The sequence below is a fragment of the Papilio machaon genome, chromosome 23 (genome assembly GCF_912999745.1).
Source record: "Papilio machaon chromosome 23, ilPapMach1.1, whole genome shotgun sequence".
Lineage (NCBI taxonomy): Eukaryota > Metazoa > Arthropoda > Insecta > Lepidoptera > Papilionidae > Papilio > Papilio machaon.
In genome coordinates, this window is record NC_060008.1 from 5,897,333 (window position 1) to 5,922,586 (window position 25,254).

General features: G+C 33.8%; 1 protein-coding gene across 1 annotated transcript in view; it reads left to right on the forward strand.

Moving 5' to 3' along the window:
- The window catches only part of LOC106707757 (calsyntenin-1), a 102,077-nt gene that overhangs the window by 69,288 nt on the left and 7,535 nt on the right, over positions 1–25,254 (forward strand). The gene's annotated exons all lie outside the window — the stretch shown is intronic.

A 25,254-nucleotide genomic window follows, 5' to 3' on the forward strand; every position in this document is an offset into this window, starting at 1 on the left:
AGACCACACACTGCGCAACAGACGGCTACTAAATTAGAAGAGCTTCAATTGGAAAGTCTAAGACATCCTCCGTACTCCCCGGACCTTGCTCCAACAGATTACCATTTTTTTCGAAATTTGGATAACTTCTTGCAAGGGAAAAAATTCAACTCCGATGGGGCAGTCCGAATCGCCTTCAAAGATTTTATTGATTCCCGTCCGACTGTTTTTTTTTAGTAAAGGGATCAATGAACTACCTATGAGATGGCAAAAGTGCATAGAAAATAATGGTCCATACTTTGATTAATTAAATATATTATATTAAAAAATATTCGACTTTTTGTTCTCCCATACAAAACGCCAATTTCATATGTAAGGACCTAATACAAAAGCTGATTTCAAAAGTAGATAAGCAAATTGACAAATTGTTTTGTATTTACAATAATCGGTTTAGAGTTGGCGGGGACAGAGCCAGAGCGGGGTGGGTGCTGGGGGAGGCAAGGGGAGGGGGACGGAATATTAACAACTTCGCTTCACTTGTCACAATTTCCTTTGTCCAATTTCTAAATTTCCCCGAAAGGTTTTATTGTGGCTTCGATTGTAACACAAATTTGTCATATTTGTAACATTTCGTGTTACATCGGCAAACTTCCACAAACTAAGGCCCCGCGGTTATGTCTCGTATAAGTTCTAAGTAATTGGGCACTCCTGCCTACTCGTTATTGTGTAAGGTTTAATAAAGACTGTCAAATTACTTAGTTTAAACTGTCGAGTATTAAAAATTAGCGGGAACTCAACCAACATAATTATGAAAATTAGAAAGAAGAAAAATACCCTTGCTTCAATCCTGTTAAATATTATTTTCATATTAATCGAGGCATACGGCAGCCATATCGTAGCAGTTATTATTTTACAATATACATTTAAGTTTTTGTTTTTTATATTTGGATTATTTCCATTGGTGTTGTTAAATCATTGGATTATTTGTAGGATATAAATATCCTATGGATAGGAATAGTAGGATTTCGGTCCGAGCATTGGATAGGGTAGATTAGGCTGAGTGCGCAGTCGGGTCCGGGATTAGTAGAGGAGTGTCCGGGAGATGGCACTGCTAGTCGGGCCGAATACACCGGACACTGTTCATCCTTGTACTCTGATATCCTTTGAGATTTATTCGTGCTTTATTTATGGACGTTTTACTTTGCATATACTGCTGAACATTTATAGAATACCTTTCAAAGTCTTGTAAATTAAATTATTGAGATAATGGAAGAGTTCTGGGAAACATTTTAGTATTTAAATATAGATCATTTTATATGTCTATCAATTTGTTATCTGATCACTTAATCTTCCTTGAGACCGCGTACCGTTAGAATCAATAAAGCACCAATTAGATGAGATTCGTGACTATATAAACATAGCAGTCATCAGGTAAACACTAAACTACTGTATCAAATAAACAAGGGATGACAGAAAAACCTCTACAATGTAACTTTACGATAAAAACATGCTTTGAAGTTTTCTCTCAAAGAAATTAAGCTTTATACATTCATAGTACTTTTAAACATCTATATTAACGTTATTAAATAAAAAAAGCTTTTTTTATTGTTACTCTCTTTGTATCTATTTTAATATTATATGAAAGCTTTCATTATATATTTTTTTTTGCACAGTCTACAAAAACTATTGTGTAATCGTTGTCATGAATGGAAACATAATCCAATATAATATTTTGTCAGTTCCGTGATAAAATGTTATTGACACGCGAAACATATTCCGTGTAACGCATTAACTATGATATCATTGTCACAACATTTTTGTCACACGTTGTTCGTTAACTTTGACATGTCTATGTGAACTTTTTTATTTAACCTTTAATTAGGTAATCATATACCGTAATTTAGTAGCTTTTAGTATTTTGTTAATTGATAACTGCTATAACTGTTTGCAACGAAAAGCTAAATTGTAGTTTTACCTGTCAATAACTTGTAATCATTATCATACCTTTCATTCGCTTTGAGAAATACTACAATATATTTAACACAAGCTTTACGTCATTGAAATTCATAAGTCCGCTTGCATACGGCATCTGGTTTAGTACTTAGAGTGCTGAAGTTGGGCAGTAGTTTGTAGTTTAGACCAAAATCTGAAGCCGTAGAACAGATTTAATCGATTGAGAGACGAGAAATAGATTAGAGAAAGATTTTGGCAGGCAATTTGATAGCTAATAGCACGCGTCCGACTCGAGGGACCAAAGATATAGCACAGATTAACGACAACACTCAAAATAGCTTCCTATGTCACGTTACATGGTTATAACTTTAATTCTTTAAACATATAACTTTCTTTGCAGTAGTCTTAAAATAAATAAATAAATACGGTCTAATAACTATATACTTAAAGCTATTCGTTTCTCTTTTAAATTGAATTTGAAGCTTGGAATATTTTATAAAGGGGTATGATCTTGTGAAAGACGTCTCTACGTAGCCCGCCTTTACAGCAGCTATTGACCGGTCGTGTATACCTCGGTTATTGAAGTCGCCCACGCGAGTTTACACTTGAAATTCTAATATTCATTTCGTTTAAATATTAAACAAATTTTAAAAGGATTTTGATTACAAAATTACTTCCTTTATACGCCAGATATTAATCTGGCGTTTAAAGGAATGGCAAGATTTTAAAAATGTTTGTATGATGCAATCTATACGGCTCATTATAAAATTCGCGAACATAGTATGTCGGTATATAATAAATAACACAGTAACTAGAATTAAACTAAGTGTGTGGTGGAGCATGACATTGTCATCGAATCCGGTTAACTACAGCAACTTCTTATTACTTATTTTTTTAGTCTTCAGGCGAGTTCCCAATAAGATTACTAAAAATACGTAAATTGAAATTTCAAATTAGACTCAAGTTGTACGGCGTGGCAACAGGGACGTGGGCTAACGGTAGTAACGCCGACGCCATCTTGCTTGTAACAGCACAGTGTTATGCTTCTGGTAACGATTATTTTGCCCACAATAGTTTAATTAATTTTATTGTTAAAAGTTTTATAAGATTTTATTCAAAGTTATGCATAATTCAAAAATGACTAAATCGTTTTGTCTGTCTTTAAATCGATGAGTTTGGATAATATTGTCACCGGTTGTCTATTAAATTTGTTTATTAGGTGTAAGTTCTTAACATTAACAAAAAATCTAGAATATGTATATTATCCTTTAATACTAAATTAGAAAAAAAGAACTATAGTCGATATTTCAAACTCATTTATTTATCTATTTTATCATCTCTAAAACTTCTAGATATTGTTGTCTAAACTATAAAATTCTATATTTATATAAATAACCGAAGCATCAACGATGTGTTTACACAAGCCAGACTAGAGTTAACGTAGGCGATCGATGCAGCTACGAGCAATATCCGGTCTGTAAGGTCTGACCGGAAGTGTGGAAGGGAGGTCTGATGGTACGCCATTAGTGACAAGTGTTCTCGGAACATGGCCACGGAGCCGCAGATGCTAGCTTTATCTTGGCTTAACAATTTAATTTAACTTCAATTTACAGTCTTTTGTTATCTGAAATATACTATAAGGCGTAAGGCAAACATAATAAAGCTCCGTGGGTTCCTGAAATCAAAATTTGCGTTTCAAAATGTTGTTCTATCTATGTATTTTGTCAAAGATAATAACAGGGATGACGACGTGTTTTATACAGAGATTTAGGTCCCAGGAACTCTTGGAGGAGGAATTTGATCTAATGTAAAGTACATAGTGATGAGTTGATTAACAAATGTATTAGTTAACTTAGTAAGTAGCTGGCAACATTGCGGCGGTTCCTTCGAGAACTCTTTGATCTCATCTCAATGCTGCCATTAAACGCTCCCTTCATTTTTAATCCTAGCTTCATATTTTTCCTATTTCATTATCTAGGAACACGTTATATCTTTACAGTTTTTGCTATTTTCACTAACATAAGTTGGAGTGCTGTATATAAAATAAAAAAACGACCATTTTGCAATGAATTCCAGTTCTAGTATTTTCACTCATATCTTGTTAGAGTTTGTCATACTTAAAAATTGATTTTTTAAAGGAAATGTTAAATGTCAAAGGAAAAAGAAACTTTTGAAGAACTCTATGCATGTCAAGTCTTCAAGTGTGTGAAGTTATCAAAGTGTTCTGGTAATTTCACATTTAAATTTTTAAAGATGATGATGATAAATCATAGCATTTGTATGGCTTACATTATATTTTTATTATACCATTGCTGTTATTAACACAATATAAAGCTTACAAAGGCAACAAAACAGTTTAGTCTGTCCCTGCTTCACTGACCTGGCTTCCTTTTGCCACAATTTTATATCAAGATTGGGCATTGTATGTGTTTTTTGTGTGGCAGTAAATGTTTTTTTCTTTCTTTGTGTCTTTCCAAATATTTAATATAATTTTATCGAAATAGAAGTCTAGGTTATGATTACTACAACGCAACACAATAAATAAATTATTGTTACCTGTCTGTCAAACTTGGAGATCGAGATCGCTTTTCTTTGTATTTTTATTTTTCAATCCGTTTCGAAATCGATCTTTTAAACTCTCATTTTACGTCCCGGAAGCGAGCTCGTTCCACTCTGCATCAATTTACTCGCCGTTCGTCGTTTACACTTAATTTCCCTTCTCCCAGCACTATATTGAACTTTTCAGCACTTTTATGAAATGTTCAAAAATACATAACTTTTTTTATTATTTTATTGAACACGAACCTATTAATAAACTCTTGCTTAATTGATTGTAAACATCAGTTTATACCGTATCAATTATACGTGTCACAACAGCGACGATACTCGATAGACCACTGCAGTGGTGCAAAAAATTGGAGTGCAGTGACTACACTCCAATTTCTTTTCAATTGGAATCGACTGTTCACATTCGAGTCCGTATGTGAGATATACGGTTTATTAAAGAGTTTATTGGAGTTTTCCTGTTTTAAATTAACCGAAACTAAATCACATCATTTTCGAACAACAAATACTACCAAGATCTCTAATCAAATTCTAATTATTTATGTGATAGCAGCAAATTTTAAATGATCTAAACATATACTGCAAAAAAATGTAATATGAAAGATCTAAAGTTCATCATTTCTCAACAAAAGCATTCATTCTGCGTTCAAGCCACACGTTAGCCATTAGGAGAAGTTGTGCGCACGTGACCGAGTTAATTCGAACGTCAATCGTTATCAAGATGGCGCTGAAGGCGCTATGTAATGGCGGGAGAATTTGACAGCACGGGAAATAATGCCGAAGTATAACAATAACTTTTAGAAATAGTTAAATAATCATTCGTAACATCGTACAACAAAAGCTCTTGTGTATTTGCAACAAAGACAATCGTTAACGACTTGAATAAATTTCGTATTACGGCCCGTTGCTTGTGCGCTTGTATTCATAATAAATTCTCTCAAATTTAAATCATGCCAGTTGTGTTGTTCAAAGCATCGTCGAGTGTTTGCTTTGAGATGCTGGAGTTTGCATAGTTATTCTATCGCATTAGAGAAGACAGCGCTCACATAACGTCGTGCAGTTCCATACCTTGACAGAAAACATAAGAGTTACATTGCAGTTAACTGTTTACGTGATCACTATTCTTCGTCTTGCATCATTTTATCGACTATTTTGATAAAACATTTCTTTAGAATTTCAATAATAACTTATCTATTCGAAACGTAAAAATGTATGTTTGCTCAAGTTTTGGAAGAAAATACTTCCCTCAACTTAGTTATTTTGTTTTTAATTGCACAACTTTATTATAAAGCGTGCCTCTGGAGAGTTCAAGGAGATGCTAGCATCTAGAATAGTTGTAAAGGAATAAAGGTCGCAATGTGAGGGGGGGGGGAACTGGGTCAAATGCTGTGACGATAGCGACCTCTGTATTGTGTTGTGCACAATAGACACTAGAAGACTTAAGCGATCTCATATCTACTTCAAATTGGTAAGAGGATTTGTTTGTTATCGATAGCGCTCTCTGAAAATTGCTGTTTTATACTGCCCTTGGTCTGTAGGTAATTCTTCACTGCTTCAATTGAATCAATTCAAACCTTACATAAAACTATGTTAAATTTTATATTTATATCTCAAAGTTCAGTGTTATGAAATACAGATTTTATGATGATGCATGTAATTCTGACACGTAAAGCAACGTAGTTTGGCTGAGACTCGTCGTAAAAAGCTGCCTCTTGGCCTCGTAAACTCTTTATTGGATCATTCGGCGAATTCATATCTTATTTGTGATACTATCTTATCTAGTTCCTTGTAAATTACGTTACTTTGTTTTCATATTTGAACGCTCATTTATTTATGTTTGTAGAATTGTCATTACGTAATTACTCAATGTTAAAAAACTTGTTAATTTTTCTTGTTACAAATGTCGTTATGACGCCTTTTTTGGTTTCTAGAAGTTTCAAGATTTTGCTTTCATCTCATTAAAATGATTTATAGATTTTATTTTAATTATTTATTAATTTCTAATCATTTGCTTTATTTCTTGTTAATTGTAAGGATTACATATATCGTTCTTCAATCTCGAGTCAATCTCCTACAATCCTAATATTGTGCCATAAAGAAAATATGTTAGACGAGGGGTCAGCTATTGCTATAGTAAATCTAATTTACTGGCTGGATATAAATAAATTGCGATCAAAGGAATATGATACGTGACAAGGGTCACACTAACACCTCGCTTAGCGACATTTCTTGACAATGTCGTGTGTTACAGAAAAGGGCGAGAGCGACCGCGAATGCTGAGTAGGGATCTGTTACTACGGATTCTGATCGGACATTTGAAAGATGTAAAAGCTTATTTAAAAGGAAAGGAAAAATTATATATCAACTACACTTCTACGTAGTGTCGGATAAAATCGCTTCATAGAAAACTATCCAGTAACTAAGTCGTTTCTGAATCGCTACTAAGGTATAAAAGTAAATTAAATTATAATGAATAAATGATGACAGTGATGTGAACACGCCTCCAGCATTCTGAGAGACGTGCTGCATCCTGTATTCAGGACCACATTCGCCGGGGAAGACCGCATTCGCTAGGGAGTACCGCAGGTCTTGTGAGATGCACAAATATAAGCTAAGTTTTCACTTAAGTGCCACGGTCCACTGTGACATTTTATGTACTGACTCTAGTGTAAAATGTTTTAAGGTTTAAGTCAATTTGGTACTAGATTTATGTCTGTTATGTTTACTACCGTATTCTAAACTATTTGATTATCTTTCTTATTACTATTTACTATAAGTTTTAACGTATCCACATTCCCATACCACCCTTTTCTTATGAGCAAATGATGGGAAGGGAAGTTAATTTGACGGAGGAAGGGAGTACGCATTGAAAGTAGAAATATCTTCTTTCTATTCCGACTTCCGTTGAAGGCAGTTTCTTCCCTATTTCAGCGAATGCAGGTGTTTTTCTCGTTTATCACCTTATATTACTCGTATAAAGAAGTATGGCTGTTTGTTATCACGTTACTTTAAAACGACTGAGCGGATCTAGATAAAATTTCGAGCAGATATAGATTACAGTATGGAATAGGACAAAGCTTACTTACTACGGTTTTTTAACTTAATTCGTTCAAAATGAAGGGCTACAGTATATATAACTCATAAATATTTTTCGTAAGTTATTTGAAGAGTTCCCTTTATGTAGCGCCATTGTAAAGGCAACGCAGTAATTAAACCCGTGGCCTTCAGTTCTCTTTTACTTTATGAATATTTTTAAACCGCAGCACATTGCGAAGGCGTAGATAATTACAAAAAATATATAAAATAAGTGAAATTTCTCTTTCAAACCACACATTTATTTCTATGCTTTTTAAAGAATTCCGCTCAGGTTTTTAATTGCTGTGTATTTAAATAGAGCGTTATTCTTTTAAAAGTAAAAAACTAAGCTCTTCTTCCTTTTATTATATACATTGACATTATTATGTTTCGGTTTCATATCTGTTTTCATTTAAAATTATATTGTTTTATATATGTCTCTATCATCAGGTTTCATGTCATGAAGAGACATTTTTCGAGTAAAATGTACTAAAAGATATTACGATATATATTCCTATATTGAAGGCGCTTTTCCCATTTAAGCAGTTGTAGTGCTGGAATTTAATCAAACGATGAGGTAAAGCCAGTATTCCATTGCGGTCGCACAAAACGAGCGAATGTCGTACAACGAAATGAACTCGGTAATTATTATATTTTTATCAACTCCAAATTGGAGTTACGTTTTTAACTTACTCCAAAATGGAGAAGGAGTTCAATTAGTTTGTATGTTTTTTTTTTAATTGTTACAGTACAAGTGTGCTAAATTTTATAAAGCATTTGCTTTTTTTTTATTTTTTGCTAAATCACCTTAGGACAACTGTGGTTCTTTTGAGTGATTATTTTTTATAAAAGGACAGAAAGGGGAGAGAAGGGGGCAAACGAGCAGCGGTAAAACCAAGGTGTTTATCGATGCGTTTCCGGCCTTTAAGATGGTGATACGCCCTCTTCGTAAGGACCCTTAGTCGTAGCGGTTTGGAAATACTACCGAGGACAGATTAGTCCACAACACGGCTGTGCAAGGTAGAAAATTTCGCGAAAACTGAACGGTCGTGCAAACTGTGTGGAATTAAATAAAAGAATTACGTAATGTCAGTCTAGGTTCGAATTGCAGTGGTCGTGGTCGGACAATCTATCCGGCTCGGCTTACTGCGGCCACTGCGATATTAAATCTCGGGTTTGTCCGTTTTTAATATTCTTCGCTTCGAAAGGATTACGTCAATAATGAAAAGATCTTTCTATCTACTGGCTTCAGATAAACCTTTTATTTTTGTTTTATTAAGTCTACTCTAATGAAAAAAATTATGAACCTTTATTAACAAACTGTAATGTGATTACGCTAAATTATTACGTATATTTGTAAATACAGCAGATAGACTTCTATATTTAAGCATTTATTTATTCATGGTGTTGATACACATCGTAAATCGTGACAGACGCCGGCCCCGATATCGACCCCGTATCTATTCTGTCTGTTTGAATTATTTAGTGTATGTGGGCCATCGGCACGACGTGATACCTACAAAACTTCACGTTGCCTGCCAACGAAATACTATCTGATTCACGTAGCGAAAGATATTATAACGAAAGGGCTTGTATAGTTCCTTGTTTGAATCGATTTTAAATTTAGATTTTCTTTGTATTTTAACTTACGAAAATCCAATTATCTTAAAATTGCGGAATTGATACATGAAACTGGAGTATTATTAATAAAATGCACACAGTAAATATTACGCTGTGATTTAAATAATTACAAGTCGTAATTATTCTTCCAGTAAATGTCGTTCCTCGCCCGAAATTTAACGCAAAATAACTTAGGCTTTATATTTTTCGTTTAAAGTGGACAATTTCACGCGTCGACGGCGACAAATTAAACGCAAACTGCGTATCAACGCAACGCTCCCAGAGCTCCGAATTAAAATAGTTGAAGTTACATAAAATGTTTTACAAAAATTCTAATAAGAATTGTAACTATTTATAACAAGAGAAAGAAATATTGGTGAATACAAATCTAAAGGAAACATAGATTCAATATTAACCCGATATTAAAATATTATAAAAAATAATGCTTTAATATAACTGAAAATTATTTATTTTTTAACAACATACTTGTAAATTTAATTTACAATATCTTTTCGAATAGAAGGAGAACAGAAAGTAATTAGATATTAATGTGTTCGACCGCAACACGTCTGCCTGAGTCGACATGTCGTGTCGTAGTGAACGATATTGTGTGTTTGACGAAGTGTGAGGAGGGCATAGACAACGACGTGTGGCGGCGCGGGGACGTCTGATTGTTTATAGTACGTCGTAGTCCCCCGGGGAAAGCGACATATGTGGGTCAATGGGTTTCCCAATAAAATATGCAAGACAATTAAATTATTCATTCATTCGCGGTTTATTTGTTTAGCTTTTCATTTTTAAACTTTTCGATATACCTTTAGTGCTATTTTTTTAAAGTCTTTCTGTAATTTTGTACATATAAGTATTGTTATATACAAGAAAACATTTAATATAAATAGTAAAGTGGCTATAGAATGTTTTAAAACATTTGTAGTAAATTTAATTAAAGTTGTAGAAAAGCTCTAAAATTCAGTGTAACTTTAATTTTGAACTTAATTTAATTGAACTTAATTAGATTTCTAATTTAATGGATACGTGTCACATCAGAGACGTGTTGAACGCATCTCAGCTTTCATTCGAAATTAACTCGAGAATAATTCACAAGTTGAAATTGCAATTAGTACAAATGTATGCTACGAATCATTCACATGCTTTGCTTATTTCAAATTAGTATTATTTAAGTTTTCCAGTATTATGTTAAAATCAATCAATCAATTAAAATCGTCTGGAAAATCAATTGTATATAAATAAGCTTTTAATTTTATTTTTATTATTTTACATTTATTTAATCCTGGCAAAAAAATCCTGTGTTCTTCCAGACCAAGTTCTACATCTGTACCGAATTTCATTAAGATCCATTGAGCCGTTCTGGAGATACCTTCAAACAAACATCCATCCATCCATTCATCTAAACATTCGCATTTATAATATTAGCAAAATGTTCTGAAAAGTTTTCTTTTTTGTTGCAGGTACAGTTCACAAGTCAAAAACACATTTTCATTACCAACGATGACAAAGGTTTGAAATTCAAATAAGGTTTATAATTAGTAAAGATTTGACTGTATAGAAATGTTGACATAGTCATAGTAGAGTATACTCTACTTCTTTGTGCAATATTGCGAACGACGTGGGTTGTATTAAATCCTCTTTACACGTTTCTATGTCACGACGGGACATTTTACAACACTAATTCTTCCAAATTATTGAAATTTCCATACAAAGGAGTCGTCATTCGTTGGTAAATAATTTTTATTACTATATTAATCTATAGTACTAGTAACTTCTTTTATATACTTTCTATATATCAAATATGTAACATATACTTTAGTGTTTGCGAGATAAATGTTGACCATCTATCAAACACGACGCTAGCGGTCTCTAGCGGCCGACAATGACCGCCATTAGAAGCCCAATCCCCTCCACAACTACACACCACAAGTCAACTAATATTTGCTTTGGAATTTACTGTAAACTAGTAGTAACTTTAATATATGTACTCTTTGAAATTTAATCAGATATGACAGCTGATAGAGATGTGAGGAAGAATTGAACACACTGTGCTTAATCTACTTAAGAAAAAGTCAAGATTTTTAGTTAGATAGTTGTTCTTAGAACCATTATCGATAGATTTCATTGAAAACGAAACATTCAAAAATCTTCTTTAATATTAAAAAGTGTATTAAAGCATATTAAAGTCTACTGAAACGTGTATTCATTAAGCGTTGGTCGACACGTACAGTCAACTGAAAGTTTAACAGCCAACTAAAAGTTCCTATAATTACCCACGACGTTGCTTAGTTTTTCCGGACAAAATTTAATTGTGTTGCGGACGATTATTCCATAATCATTAAAGGTTTAAAATTCTATACATTTAAACGAATAATAGATTTATATAATATAGTTTATATTTAGTAGAGTGTGACGCTGAAATTTTTAAAATTGACAATCTAAAGCACTTCTAAAACTTCTCTTTTGTGCTTTCTATTGTCATTTTTTCATATCGTTGTAAAATCAAACATGTTTTTGTACATGTATTACAACAGTAAAAACTTAAGTTAACAGTTTTATGTCGTATCTCAAACATTAAGTTCATTAAGTACAAGTTAATTAGTGATAAAGTTAACATATTATATATATTTTAACTATAAACGTGTACCTCTCGTAGTTAAGGTAATATAATTATGTAAAACACAGTAAATGCTCTTGTCTTTGTGTGAGTCTTGTCGTAATAAGGTTGTTAAGTGGTAATTAAACAAAGGTATAAAGGTCTTTGATACAAGCTTTCCAAAGTCATAACAAGTTTAGGATCTGGATCTTGTAATTTTGCAGATAACAAGGACTTTCTTAATATGTATGAAATACAATATCAACTCTATATAATGTCACTGAAGGGACCGAGCAATTTGTGACGTTATAAAGTGGACGCTAAATGGAGGGAAGTTAATCGTTGTTTAGAAAACAAGATTAACCAACCAAAGTCAGGCAATTTCGACGTTTTAAAGAGTTTGATGTAACATCAAGTGTTTTTATAATTATATGTAACTAGCTGTCGCCCACGCCTCCGTCCGCGCAGAGTTACATAAAAACATATTAAGTAGCTTATGTGTTCTTCCACACTGTGATCTACCTATACATCTGTGCCAAATTTCATCAAGATTCGTTGAGCCGTTCCGGAGATACCTTCAAACAAACATACATCCATCCATCTGGACTTTTGCATTTAGGTTAGTTTTTTTGGTATTTATGGTTTAATTTCAGACGTTTTTTGATAAATTTCTTTTGTTTCGCTATGTTTATATGTGTAGGCGTAACATATTAATAAATATTTACAAAGTTCGTACACGCCTTTTTAGTATGAAACACGCATAGTCATTGTAAACTTTACATGACCTAAAATTTCTATTGAATTGTTTAATAAACGTTTTTGAGGCTCAATGTGTCGCGACAGTAACAACTCGTTAGTACCATTAATCAGAACGCGCGTTCACTGGGCTGAACTATCCCGCTTTAGGCTGCAGACACACTGGGCGTCGCTTTTTGTGAGCACAAGCTTTGTGTTCTCTACCATTGATCTGCTAATTACTGTGAAAGCGTCTCGTACGAGCACAAAGCCGCTACTATACTATGGAAATTACTTTTATGTATGATGGGGTTAATTAAATTTTATTCAAAGAACAGCAAACGGAATATATTTATTTCTACATATTTTTAATATACGATATATGTATAAAAATAGTTTAACTTGTTCCTAAAATAAATTAGTACAAAAAACGTTTTTATTCATGGAATACTATTTCAAAACTTTCACCTTCTATAACTCAAGTGCGAAACGAACCTACGATCACATGTTCAGTAGACCGTGCTATTAACCATTAGGTTATTGGCGCCCCTGGCTATGTCACAGAATTGTTAACCCTTTGCCGCGTCGTCTACAAACAAAACTTTCAACTTTGTATGAAGTCAGCCAGAAGCATTACCCTCTGTAGTGCATAATATGAAAAGTTCTGTTTGGTTTGCATAATGAGGGGTGCGCGGGGGTGGCTCGGTACGATCTTTGTGCTCTCGGTTGAGGGATGAGAGGGCAGTATATGTGTGATTTTATAAACTTTATTTCACATCGACAAGAAATGCGTTAATTCTATCATTTTACAGAGAGCGGACATTACAAAAATGTTCGTAAACAAACATTTTCATTTCGTCTAGTTCTCGTACGGTCGTGTTACACTAGGCTCGTTACCTAGTGGTCATATATTACAATTTGGTTCGCATTGTCACGTCTGTCAATACTTTATATTGAATTTAGATTAAGTTAGTTACTAATTATTATGTTTAGAAACAAAATGAAACATAATATTGCTGAGTTCTTAAGTGGCAGTGTCAAGCAATCAGTTAGAATTACGTCACATGTGTGTTTACATAATAATATAAAGTTAGAAGTGCGAAGTTACTTGTTAAGAAACAAAAGGGTGAAATACAACAGTACTTTAAAATATATTGGGCATTTGTCATTAATTCTAGGACTCAAATATATTTGTTGATCTTAATGTTTGTATCAACATTTGTTACGAAAACGTAAAAAAACTTTTATACAAAATAAACTCGTTAAAACGCGAAGAAATACACACAAGAAGGAATAATGAAAGTAAACAAAAAAAACTCTATTCGCTACGTTTTTTCATAAATAAGTAAAGGCGACAATATGTGCCAGTTCTATGTATTATCATTGGTGGCGCCATCTACTAAAACTAAATTGCTCTTAAACATAAAGTGTTATTAAGTTTGTATGTAAATTAAGTTATCTGAGTAAATATTTGTAAGTTTTAACTAAGTTTTAATACAATACCCATAGTGTACTTACCTTCGTATCAAGTTGTTGTATCTTTACTTTGTATTGACTTACAATAGTACACAAAAACTTTAAAGTTCAAACAACATTACTCAGAAAGTTAAATTCAACACTAATAGTTAAACAGTCGGTAAATTAATGCCTTAGTGATTTTTTTATAAAGAAAACTACATTAAGAACGTGTTAAGTTAACCCTTAAACTATCAAAGTATGGCTTCAAGTCGTTAAATATTATATTTATGCACATAGGAAATGAAACACTTTGATCGTTAAAAGCTCCATTTAACTTACATTTAAACACAAATCTTGAGAACTCATCAACTAGCTTAAAGTATAAAAAACACACTGATATCTTGCTGCAGGCTGCAGTCCTAACTAAACATATTTACATTGAATTTAAAGTTCACAACATATTCTTTCTCATTGTCTTTTAAACAGAGAAACAATAGAAACTTTATAAGTTATCAATTAAAAACATGGTATGATATGCAAACTAAAGTATAGAGTTTATAATAAAACAAAGTTACGGATGACTACGTAAGTGAGAAAGGTAAGAGAGAAACTCCTGAAGTCTCTTGAAATCTCGCTAATTCAGGTTGGACTTTATTTACAACAAGAAAACTGCTTTCACATAATAATCATCACGTAGAATTCAACTGCCGATTAACATTTGATGAATATTTTGGTCTTTTTATGCTGCATGAAACGTATGACAATTTTTATTGAAACAAGTATTACTGCAGTGAAATTCTACATTTAGATGTCACGTAACATCCATCATACTTATACACTAGCTTCAATGAAGTCTGAATAATGTATGTGACGCTTTGTGGCGATTGTGTAGCGAGCAGTGAGCAGTCGCTGGATACAAACAGAGAATCCACAATGCATGAGCCAGCGCGTGATAAATTAGAGGGAGGGTAGATAGATAAAAATGGCCAGCCATGTCCGACGGCGATTAATGGACCTAACCTAATTAATAACAGTGCCTTTTGCTGATAGAAATGAGCTATGAAGCCAGCGATATATAAAATCGTACCTATCTTATGTACGTCTAATAATTATGTTACAATTTTTTGCCGCGATTTCAGATTTCGCAGACCTTTGTAAAAGATGTCCTATGTTCTCTTTGTCTGATAGAATACCGCGGTGTGAAGTGTCGTTTTTAATAATGACAAAAACTTTATACTTTACTGCTTTAAGCTTCGTTATTCGATACACGATCATAGTTCACGTATCGCTCGCGAGGTCTCACAGTCTAATCAATTCCCTCCATCGCAGGTTGTAATACCCACCTAATAACCACCTCCCTCTCCTTAAGGAGGGGTATCTGGGGTGTAGGGGGAGGCTGGATGGTAATGCAAGCCGAAGCAACTCGTCTTGATTGCACAACGCGGCGAAGACTGTCTTCTATTTACTCTAATGTGATGTAAAGTTGCGGTGACACTGAGAGATTTCTACCTTCATTGAATAACGTTTGGTTTTTAATTTGCCGATGTTCGAAATAAATTTTTAAAAGAAGTAAGAGTGTTGTTATTTTAATTAAATAAATATAACAACCGCAAGTACGGCTGCTTAAATGACAAAGGAAATCTTTCTTTAGTAATGTTACATTAAATATAGGATATAGTATATTGTTATCTCTGTTATTTCAAATAGAATGTAAGGGATGGCAATATGTATTAAAACAGTACAGTGGAATTCTAGAGTCATTCAAATAAACACTTTAACGCTTTGGAAATAAGTTCTAAAATAATTGTTTACTTTCGTAGCGATTATCAACATCAAAATTAACCAACGTACAATAGTTTATCAAAGTGTTATACAGAGTTATTAGTTGTTTATCAAAGTTTACAGAAGTATGACAAAGTGAAGTCGTGTTGCCGCGTTTGCGCAGAGTCCGCACAGGAAATTTGAATGAGGGTTCAAAGTGCCTTATTACTTGAGAATTTTAAATCACAACATCCCTTCTGATGTTTAAATATGCGTCCAACACTTCCTATACAAAGGTAAAATAATGGCATTTACTCAAAGCATTCTGTGAATGACTTGTACAAGCTAACGCCATCTATGAACACAAACAAAAATGATTTACTAATCTACTTGCATAAGACGTGAGCGATGCTGCCGTGGATAACTCAACTAAAATTGATCATCTGAAGATCAGCTCAAGATTCAAGTGAAGCAGATCAGTGAACCGGCACAGTTCAGCTTAATTTGTGCCTGCTTATAGTTATGATGTGCGTTTAGATTTGAGAACTGGTTAAGAAGCAGCTCGCGACTTGTCTACTCACATAGTTGTTGAGCCGTAGCTCAATGGTTCCAGTCTATGTGGCCTGAACTTCAGAACCGGCTTAGAGCTGATTAACTACACACGTTTAATGTTGCCTCTACATGTCTTGTACTGTGTAAGACGTGCAGTAAAACTATCCATGTGCATAATGTTTAGGCGATTTGTATTTATTAATTAAGACAGACTTTAGTGGTTTACACTTTAAACGTTATCCTCTACGTGATGCTTATAAGGGATATTTAAAAACCAATAAATCGAGTCCCAAAACTAAACCCGTAAGTACGTAACTAGTAAATATATTTGCTTTAAATAAAAACATGATTTAATAGACTTTTATGTAAGTTTAAGGTTAAAAACTATGAAGCAAGAGTTTTCTTATACACTAGTCTTTAATCCACTTCATTGTATTTATCTGTGACAAACGAGACGATGAAGTTATTTAAAATGTCATTACCCTGCGCGGGCCGGGCACTGATCCGCCGGAGATCGTGTTATGAGATTTGTTACCCGGCTCTTTGAGGAGGGTAATTGCATTTCTGACGAGTTATTTTTCATTAAATTGTAACAATTATTTTATTCCTAGAGCATAAGAAATATCTAAAAATAATATGATTTTAAACTATCTTTTTACTTTTAGTTTTCTATTGTCTTTGACGATTTTGTTGTTGAGTGATGTTAGAATTAAGTGCCAGCCTCAAGAGAACCGCATTTTCTAACGTTCAAAATAGTTAAATGTGCATTAATATATAAAACATCAGTAAATCCCAATCACACGGTCGCTGCTCGTGTATTTCATTTCACCTAATACCTCGGTCTGTCTCGAGGACGGTTTTTTTTTCTTTGTTATCCCGTCAAAGAATTTAGCCGAAAAGGTTCGACCTCGCCTCGGCCTGCGGTAAATCCCTTCACTTTATTTCAAATTATTCATAAGAAAAATTTTACAGGAATATTTTACACATATTTCATATTTGGAATATGTTATACATTTCTTTTCTGATTTTTGAGAAAAATTATTTTACTTAATTTTAAAATGGCTATCGATTTAAATGTGGAATCTATAAAAAGACGGATGTTTTTGTAGTTTTGTTACTTTTTTTCAGCTACAAAGTTATTATATGTTATGTAATGCAGACTTTAACGTCACCCAGACCATCATTAAACAAACCATAAGCCCGCAGCAGTCGGAGGGTTAACGAGCGCTGTTAAAAACTTTTAAATTAACCCTCGCCACGCTGAGCTGACACAAATGTCAAACTCAGTGTGTCACACTCGTTATACTGATGACCGTCATATTGTCGGTCATTACTGCCTCTGATAAACATCGTTAACTTGTACACGTTATTTTGTTAATATGTTGAGAATTAACATTGTCATTATATGGTATTTATTCCATACTAGTTGTCGCCCGCAACTCTGTCCGCGCGGAATAAAAAAACTTAATCAGTAGCCTATGTGTTCTTCCAGACTGTGTTTTACATATATAAGAAATTTCACCGAGATTCATGCAGCCGTTCTGTAGATACCTTGTAACACATCCATCCATCTAAACATTTGCGTTTATAATATTAGTAAAATCTACGGTTAATGGTGGTAGAACCCGCAGCAGCATTAGACCCGCTCTACCTGTATAATACCACACAAACACAGAAGACAAGTCGAAGTAATTTCACGTTTTGTCTGAGTGTGTGTGTCACTTGAACGTATTTCCATTATCAGACGTGAGTGTGCACGTCCCGCAATTCGAATCAATTTCCTCCGTCACGTCGCGTTTTTGCCTAATTCACCCCTTCACAATCTGCCACATAGAGCGAGGTTGAGGGTGGAATTCGTTAAGGTTACAGTGTTATACGTTTTAACTTCCACATTACGACGATTTCGGCTTGATTCGATTGAAGCCAAAATTGTTTCTTAAACATTTTGTAAAATAACTAAATTAATATGACACACATATGATATTCAAACAGCAGTATTTCAAAATTAATTAACATATTTGTTAAAAGACAGCTTTCATAATTTCAACTGTTTATTCTATGTTGTTTTTAAATATTAAACGTCAAAGTTAATATCAATTAAAAACATTGTGAGAAGAGTTACGAAGAGAAGCAAAGCAATTTAGAAATTAAATTATACTCCGCTTGAGTTCCAAGAAATGTAATAAAACGTCCTAATCCCCCCCCCCCCGCTCCTGTGTCCCCGACTGTGTCGCCTCGCACTCGGATCAAGAATTTTAAAATGAACGACGCGGCAGCTTGAGCTTGTAGTTTTAAATGAAAGACAATGAAATAATGTTACTCGTAATATAAAGAAATAATTTACAGATATGAAAAAAACATTGTCAGCTTCATAACAACCACAAAACAGACAAAAAAAGTCGAGTAAACAATCGACAACTCGAATAAAACTGAATCTATAGTAGCCTATGTGTTACTACAGACTGTATTCTGTCACCTAAATTTCAGAAAAAAGGTAGTTGAAAAGATCCATTCAACCAATTTACAGTTACGTGTCAACAAACATCTATCTATACTTTCGCATTATAATATTAGTTAGATATGAATATTTTATTGTTCAAAACATTAAAAGGTATTCTTAAACATCCTGTATTAGAGCGGAAAAGAATTTTAAATGTCATACGAAATAATTTACCTTACGTAATGTCGCGTACCGACATTCCCTGGAGGCCTTTTTATGTGATACAAAATGCTGAAAGCGACCGCTGCGACGTTACACGGAAAGGTATAAAGGTAAGGCTGTGCTTTGTGCGATACAAGCTAAAGGGTGTTAACTATTAGCCAGAGATTTGGCAGAGATCCTTTTGCGATCATTGTGGATAAATCATGATAACTATTTCTATTTAGGCTATGGAATATTTAGAAAAATGTTTCCCATACAAGACCGAAGTTATTTGTTACACAAAATCTCTCTATTTCCAGATCAGAGGCGATAGCCACCAAATGGATTTAGTTACGTGTTTCGGAGCCGATCATCTGTTAAGGGAGGCAACGGACTCTGCAAACTCCACAAACTTCAACTTTATCCATTTGTTTTGTTCCGCTGGGCCGGGGAACATGGAAATGTTTTTAGCATCGCGTGCGGGACAGAGTCAGGGGAATTTAGTTTTTTACCTCACTTTACTTTAATGTTCTATCCGTTATTCAAACAATTTGTAAACTTATGTATACTAAAATTGATTACATATAGTATACATTGCTTCTAACATAAGTTAAGTATTTCTGGATTCTTCACAAGATGTATTTTTTGTGATTTACGTAAATTTACTTTTAAACAGTTTTAAGATTCTTTTGAAGAGTAATTGGTAAGAAAATGTAATTTGTTATTTATCTATCTCCTCCATTATGTCGTAATGAAACGATAACTTGTCGGAGACGACGCGGGGGCGCGACGCGGCCGTTACGTGCGCGCCCTAACTTTATTATGTTTCCATCCCGCGTAAGTAGAGCTACAAATTTTGAGGTTAATTGTCATGTTTATTTATGGATAAAGCTCAATTTAAGGTAAAAGAGATTGCTTTAGAAAAAAGCTCTTTTTAAATAAAACCGTGAGATAAAAGGAAATAGATATGTTCTTTTTAGTCATTACGGCAGTAAAACATAGGAGGAAATACTAAAAGCAATTTCTAAATCCATACTACTGTAATAAAGTTTAAGTGAAAGCTTGTTTTAAGTAAGTTGTCAAGATTAGCCGGTAATGCGGTGACTAAGGTGGGGCTTAGTATCCGGCTCGAAGGACCAGAAAGTTGTCAAAAGATTAGCGCGGAGTAGTGTCGGGGGAAAAGACATTGTGGCAAACGTTTAATTGTGTACTTTAGAACTAAAATACGTTTAAATGAACATACTTATTTTTTAATATCTACATTATAAAATGTTCTTATTTGTAATTTTCACAAAAATTTCATTCTAAAAGTCAAAAATATAAAACACGAACTAGATTTTTTTAATTTGGGTCACCTACTTTACATACAAAATTGAGACGTAAAATAAAATACGAAAGTATTTTCTTTTTCGTGAAACAATCTTGAAATCTCCGGTAAATCTGCATTTGCTCGGGTAATTTCTAGAAGCAGGCGACCGCAAGTGAAGTCCTACCTTTTTTTTTTTTTTTTATAGTCAGGAAATGCGTTTACGCACGCCTAAGCCGGGCTGTGCAATGGCGTAGGGAGTGTGGGACTCGCCGGTCACAGAAGGTGACCGGAATACCCACTAAAATCTGACTGCCCTCTAACGCATTATGGCGGGCGCCACGGGAACGAAGTGAAGTCCTACCTAAGTGAACCTAGATTACAGTCAGAGAAGGGGCAGTGATGGACTCCTGAACTATCTCTAAGCGACTTGCACGTTAAATATGGGACTTGTGAGTTTTATTGGAGTGGCAGTGGGCGAGACTTACCGGGGAGCTTCAACTGACATGATGTACGAACACCCCCCACTCTCCTCTCGCATGATATACCGACTGAGTCCCGTTTGAATATTTAAACGGATAGTAGTTTGCTATGAAATATTACGAGAAGCCGAATTGTTAGAAAACTTTTATACCGCCACAAACAACGCTATTTCAAGTTTTAAAATTTTGCTATACTTTTTAAATTCTTTCTGTTAACAAAGAACACCGGTATTAAAAACATTTCATTTTTGGGATTAATTTGAAATATCATACACAAACACCTGTTATGTCTGTAATGTATACTAAAAATTACGTATGCTCTACTTGGACTTAAGACAACAAATCATCTTACTTTTTACTAACAGGTTAAAAGCGAATGTGGCCTTTTTGGTTGGGTAGATGGGTCGATAGATGTTTGTTAGAAGGTATCTCCAGGAGGGCTGCATGGATCTCGCTGAAATCATGTATTTTTTTAATTACGTTATAGCTAATTTAGTCATAAATAAGGTAAACTGTTTATTATACAACAAGAATCTAATGCGAACACAATATTGAGTGAATACAGACTTTTGTTTGGGATTGCTTCGTCTATAACACGATTGTTTCAATGTACGAGAAACACGAGTCTATTTCTCCTCCCCCAACACTAGACACGAGGAACAGATGTCTCAATAAATCCGCCTTCTCTTTGACTTCGATACAACACAATTTTATTTATTTTTAGTACATGATTTCTAGAAAAATTTCATGTAGAAATGCTGGGAATTGTACAGTCCGTTAAAACTGAGCAATAAAAAGATCAATTTAAATATTATATTTTCATTCATCATCGTTTTCATATACATTGGATGTATGAATGGTGTATCTCTAAATAGTCAAAATTAAATAAAAATATATCACATGTCGGCCATTTCGATTATATCAAATCTGTATATAAAATGTAATATCCGCTTTTGCTCGAGTTTTGCGAAGACCATTCCAATTTGTTATTGAGTCGTCGAATGTTCAGAACAAACTTTTAATGATATTTCGCAGTTCTCAGAAGCACATCTTCAACTTTTGCGCTCATTCGATTTGTTTCTAACAAATTTTCTGTTACACCACAATTTGTTTCATTTACTTTTATTTAACGTATATTATTTTCAATTTTATTTTTTTTAATTTATGTATCATCTTTACCTATCTATAATAAAACATTTCTTACTGCCTGGGTTAAATTATACCCAAAATTATTAATATTATTATTTAATATAAATTAAAGAAGCATATTTTGACTGCGTACCCAAAATTCTCCACTGGTCTTTTTTATCATAAATTGAGCTAAATGAAAACACATATGCATCCAAGTTCCAATTAAGAAGCGCGAGGCAGCAAAGCAGTAAGGCGTGTTAAACTCCAATTAAAATGATGTAAGCGCATGTGAATCAGCCTCAAGTAGTGGTCAATGTATACGTACCATATACTGGACACTAATGATCATGAATATACGTATATGTTCACAGCTTAAGTATGTTCAGGTATCAATACTATTTGAAGCATAAAAGAAGTGAAGCACAGACTTCCATGAGAACCATGTTGTTTGCTTTTTGCAAGTGTATTTTATTTAGAAGATTACTAAATTCTTGCATCGTCTGACATCGTGTTTTTTCTAAAAGATTTTTGCATTCAATATTGTAAGCTTTAAGTGCTCTTCCCTTTTGCAATATTTTCTTTTATAATATCTGAGAGGATAACTCTCGTAATATCTTTTTGATTAGGTCGCGGAAGCATACTCTTGTAATAGCAGGATCCGAGTCGCGCCTGGAGATTTCCTCAGTATTAAAGGAACTCAAAATGATTGCGGAAAGATGTTCTTAGCTAATTTAAATAGTTTATAAGTAATACCCAAGTTTTGTAACGAGAAAACGTTTCATGAATAACAAAGTTTGATAGCAATATACTTAATGATCTAAGGTTGTTAGTTGGTTAGCCCAAGTAAATTAAAGAGTGAAAATAATGTGATTATTTTCGTGATAATATTTAATTTAACTTCTTTTACTTAATATGTACCTATTAAGAAATTTTTATAAAGGATGCGTTCTCTTGGCAATCCAATCGTAAAACATTTCATGAACTAAACTAATAAATAGTATTGGAATAATTTATAATTTCAATTTGAATACAACATTCTGATCTTATTACAAATTTACTGAACTGAACGCCGAGCTAAAGTAGTTTCTAAATTACGAGCTAACCTCGTTTTTGTGCTCAATATGTAGCGAGCTTTAAATTACAATTACGTGCACGCTTTAATCAAACTTAAATAACAGGTGGTATTTCCTAATCCTTGTCTGCTTGACATTTAAAATGTCATATAACTTATTATCTATCTATATATATATATATATATAAAAGAAAGTTGTGTTAGTTACACCATTTATAACTCAAGAACGGCTGAATCGATTTGACTGAAAATTGGTGAGCAGATAGCTTAGAACCAGGAATAGGACATAGGATAATTTTTACCCCGTTTTTTTTTTTTTTTTTATTCCGCGCGGACGGAGTCGCGGGTAAAAGCTAGTTATCTATATATATTAAAGAAAGTCGTGTTAGTTACACTATTTATAACTCAAGATCAGTCGAAAATTGATGGGGAGGTAGCTTAGAACTAGGAGACGGACATAGGAACTTTTTTATTTTGTGTGCATTTTTTTTATTCCGCGCGGACGGAGTCGCTCGTAAAAGCTAGTTTATAATACTTTTTGCAATAGTTTTAGCAATTCAATTTCTTTTAAGGTTACTTACTAGTTAAAAGAAATATCAATCTTCTAATTTGTTGTTATGTTATTGTTTTATAGTGTATCAAATCAATTGTGAAAACTCACATAACTGCTACGTGGTACAAATAAAAATACTGCAAAGTAAGAACAATCGAAGCGTTATGTTCAAGCAGCATTAACAATGTGAAAGGTAATTGGTCCGAGCGCAAGCTAACGAGGCGGCTGTTTGCAACTGATAGCAGGACCGCAGCCTCTGTCGGCGACAATACTTTGTGCTCATAACGAGCGACTCTAAACTCTTTGTTTAGGTATTTTCATTATTGGAAACGATGTTGAAAATGAAACAAATAATGTTACACACTTATGCCCTTTGGTTTAACAAATTGCCTTTGTGTATTCCAAAACATAATAATGTTATTTACTGTATTATTTTGGAAATTACTTTAAAGCATATCAATTAACTAATATTGATTGCTATTGTTTAATTTAGAAACGTTTTTTTCATATCTTTTTTTCCGCCAAAAACACCAACTGCAGTTAACGTAGAGTTACATTTCAATTTATGTTCTTTTTTTCAGAATTTTCTGTCAAAGTCTACAAATAGCAACCCTCGCCCCTCGTTCCGTCCCAAAGCTTTCCATCCATTACGTGAAAGCCTTCATTTTTTATGAGTTGGCGGAGTGGAGCAAGCAATCAACTTCAACCGACGTTGCTTGTCTCTTAGCCTAATTTTTCTCTCACGGCGCTTTACACTTCGGTTTTTGTTCTGACAGAATAGAAATCAAATTAAGTTTGCTAGATCATGTATGTTACGTACTTTCAGTATTAAATCCTTTTAAAGTAAAAATTTATATCAGAAAAAGCTAAGAATCGTTAAGTTATGAAAATCAGTCAATGCCACGCCAGTCTTGCTTTTCGTTTTCTTTGATTCTTTCCAGTTTAAAATCATAGCTCATCATCATAGCTCAATCCCGTTGAATATCATAAATAACTAATAATGTAGGAATATAACGCTAATTCTGTACCATTTCTAACTCGAATCCTTAGCCATTAGAGAGTAAATGTACGCGATACACCGCAGCCGCACGCAATAAACCGTTAAATCGAGCCGAACATAATCTGACATCAAGATGGCGGCGAGCGGCACGTAATGGCGGCCTAATGCTCCTCCTTATGCCGGTAGTCATAACTTACGGGGTTCTTGTTTAGTTTCATGCGTTCTTCAGTTTTAGAATAATATTTCTAGTTTTTTGTTCTTAAATACGCACAATGTACGACTGGATTATTATGCTATAAATTTTAAACGCACCAACCACAAATTCAAAGCCTTAAATATAAATGTATGGTACTTTATAGTAAGTGTTATTACTATCAGGTAAGCTTTTAAGAACAATTGTTGTGAATAAATTACATGTATCCAATTAGATAGAACAATGAAACAGTTGAATTCGTTGTCTGCAGCGAGCGGAGATGTACATACGTCTCGCTGCGAACTGCGAGTTGTGAGCTATTATCATGTAAATTGAACTCTAAATAAACGTCAGCGCGTATCTCTCGCTGCACCAACATTTGCATATCTTGCACTCGACACAGCACACTGCAATGCAATGCAATAACTGACATATGCTTTTTGTTAAACAGGTTCCTTATATCAAAATCTCCAATCCACTTCTAGTCTGTTACCATTTTTTTTCTGTAATTTCAACACTGGTCTCCGTACGTTTTTTTTTTGTTAAATGTGCTTGTAGCTAGAATAACGTATT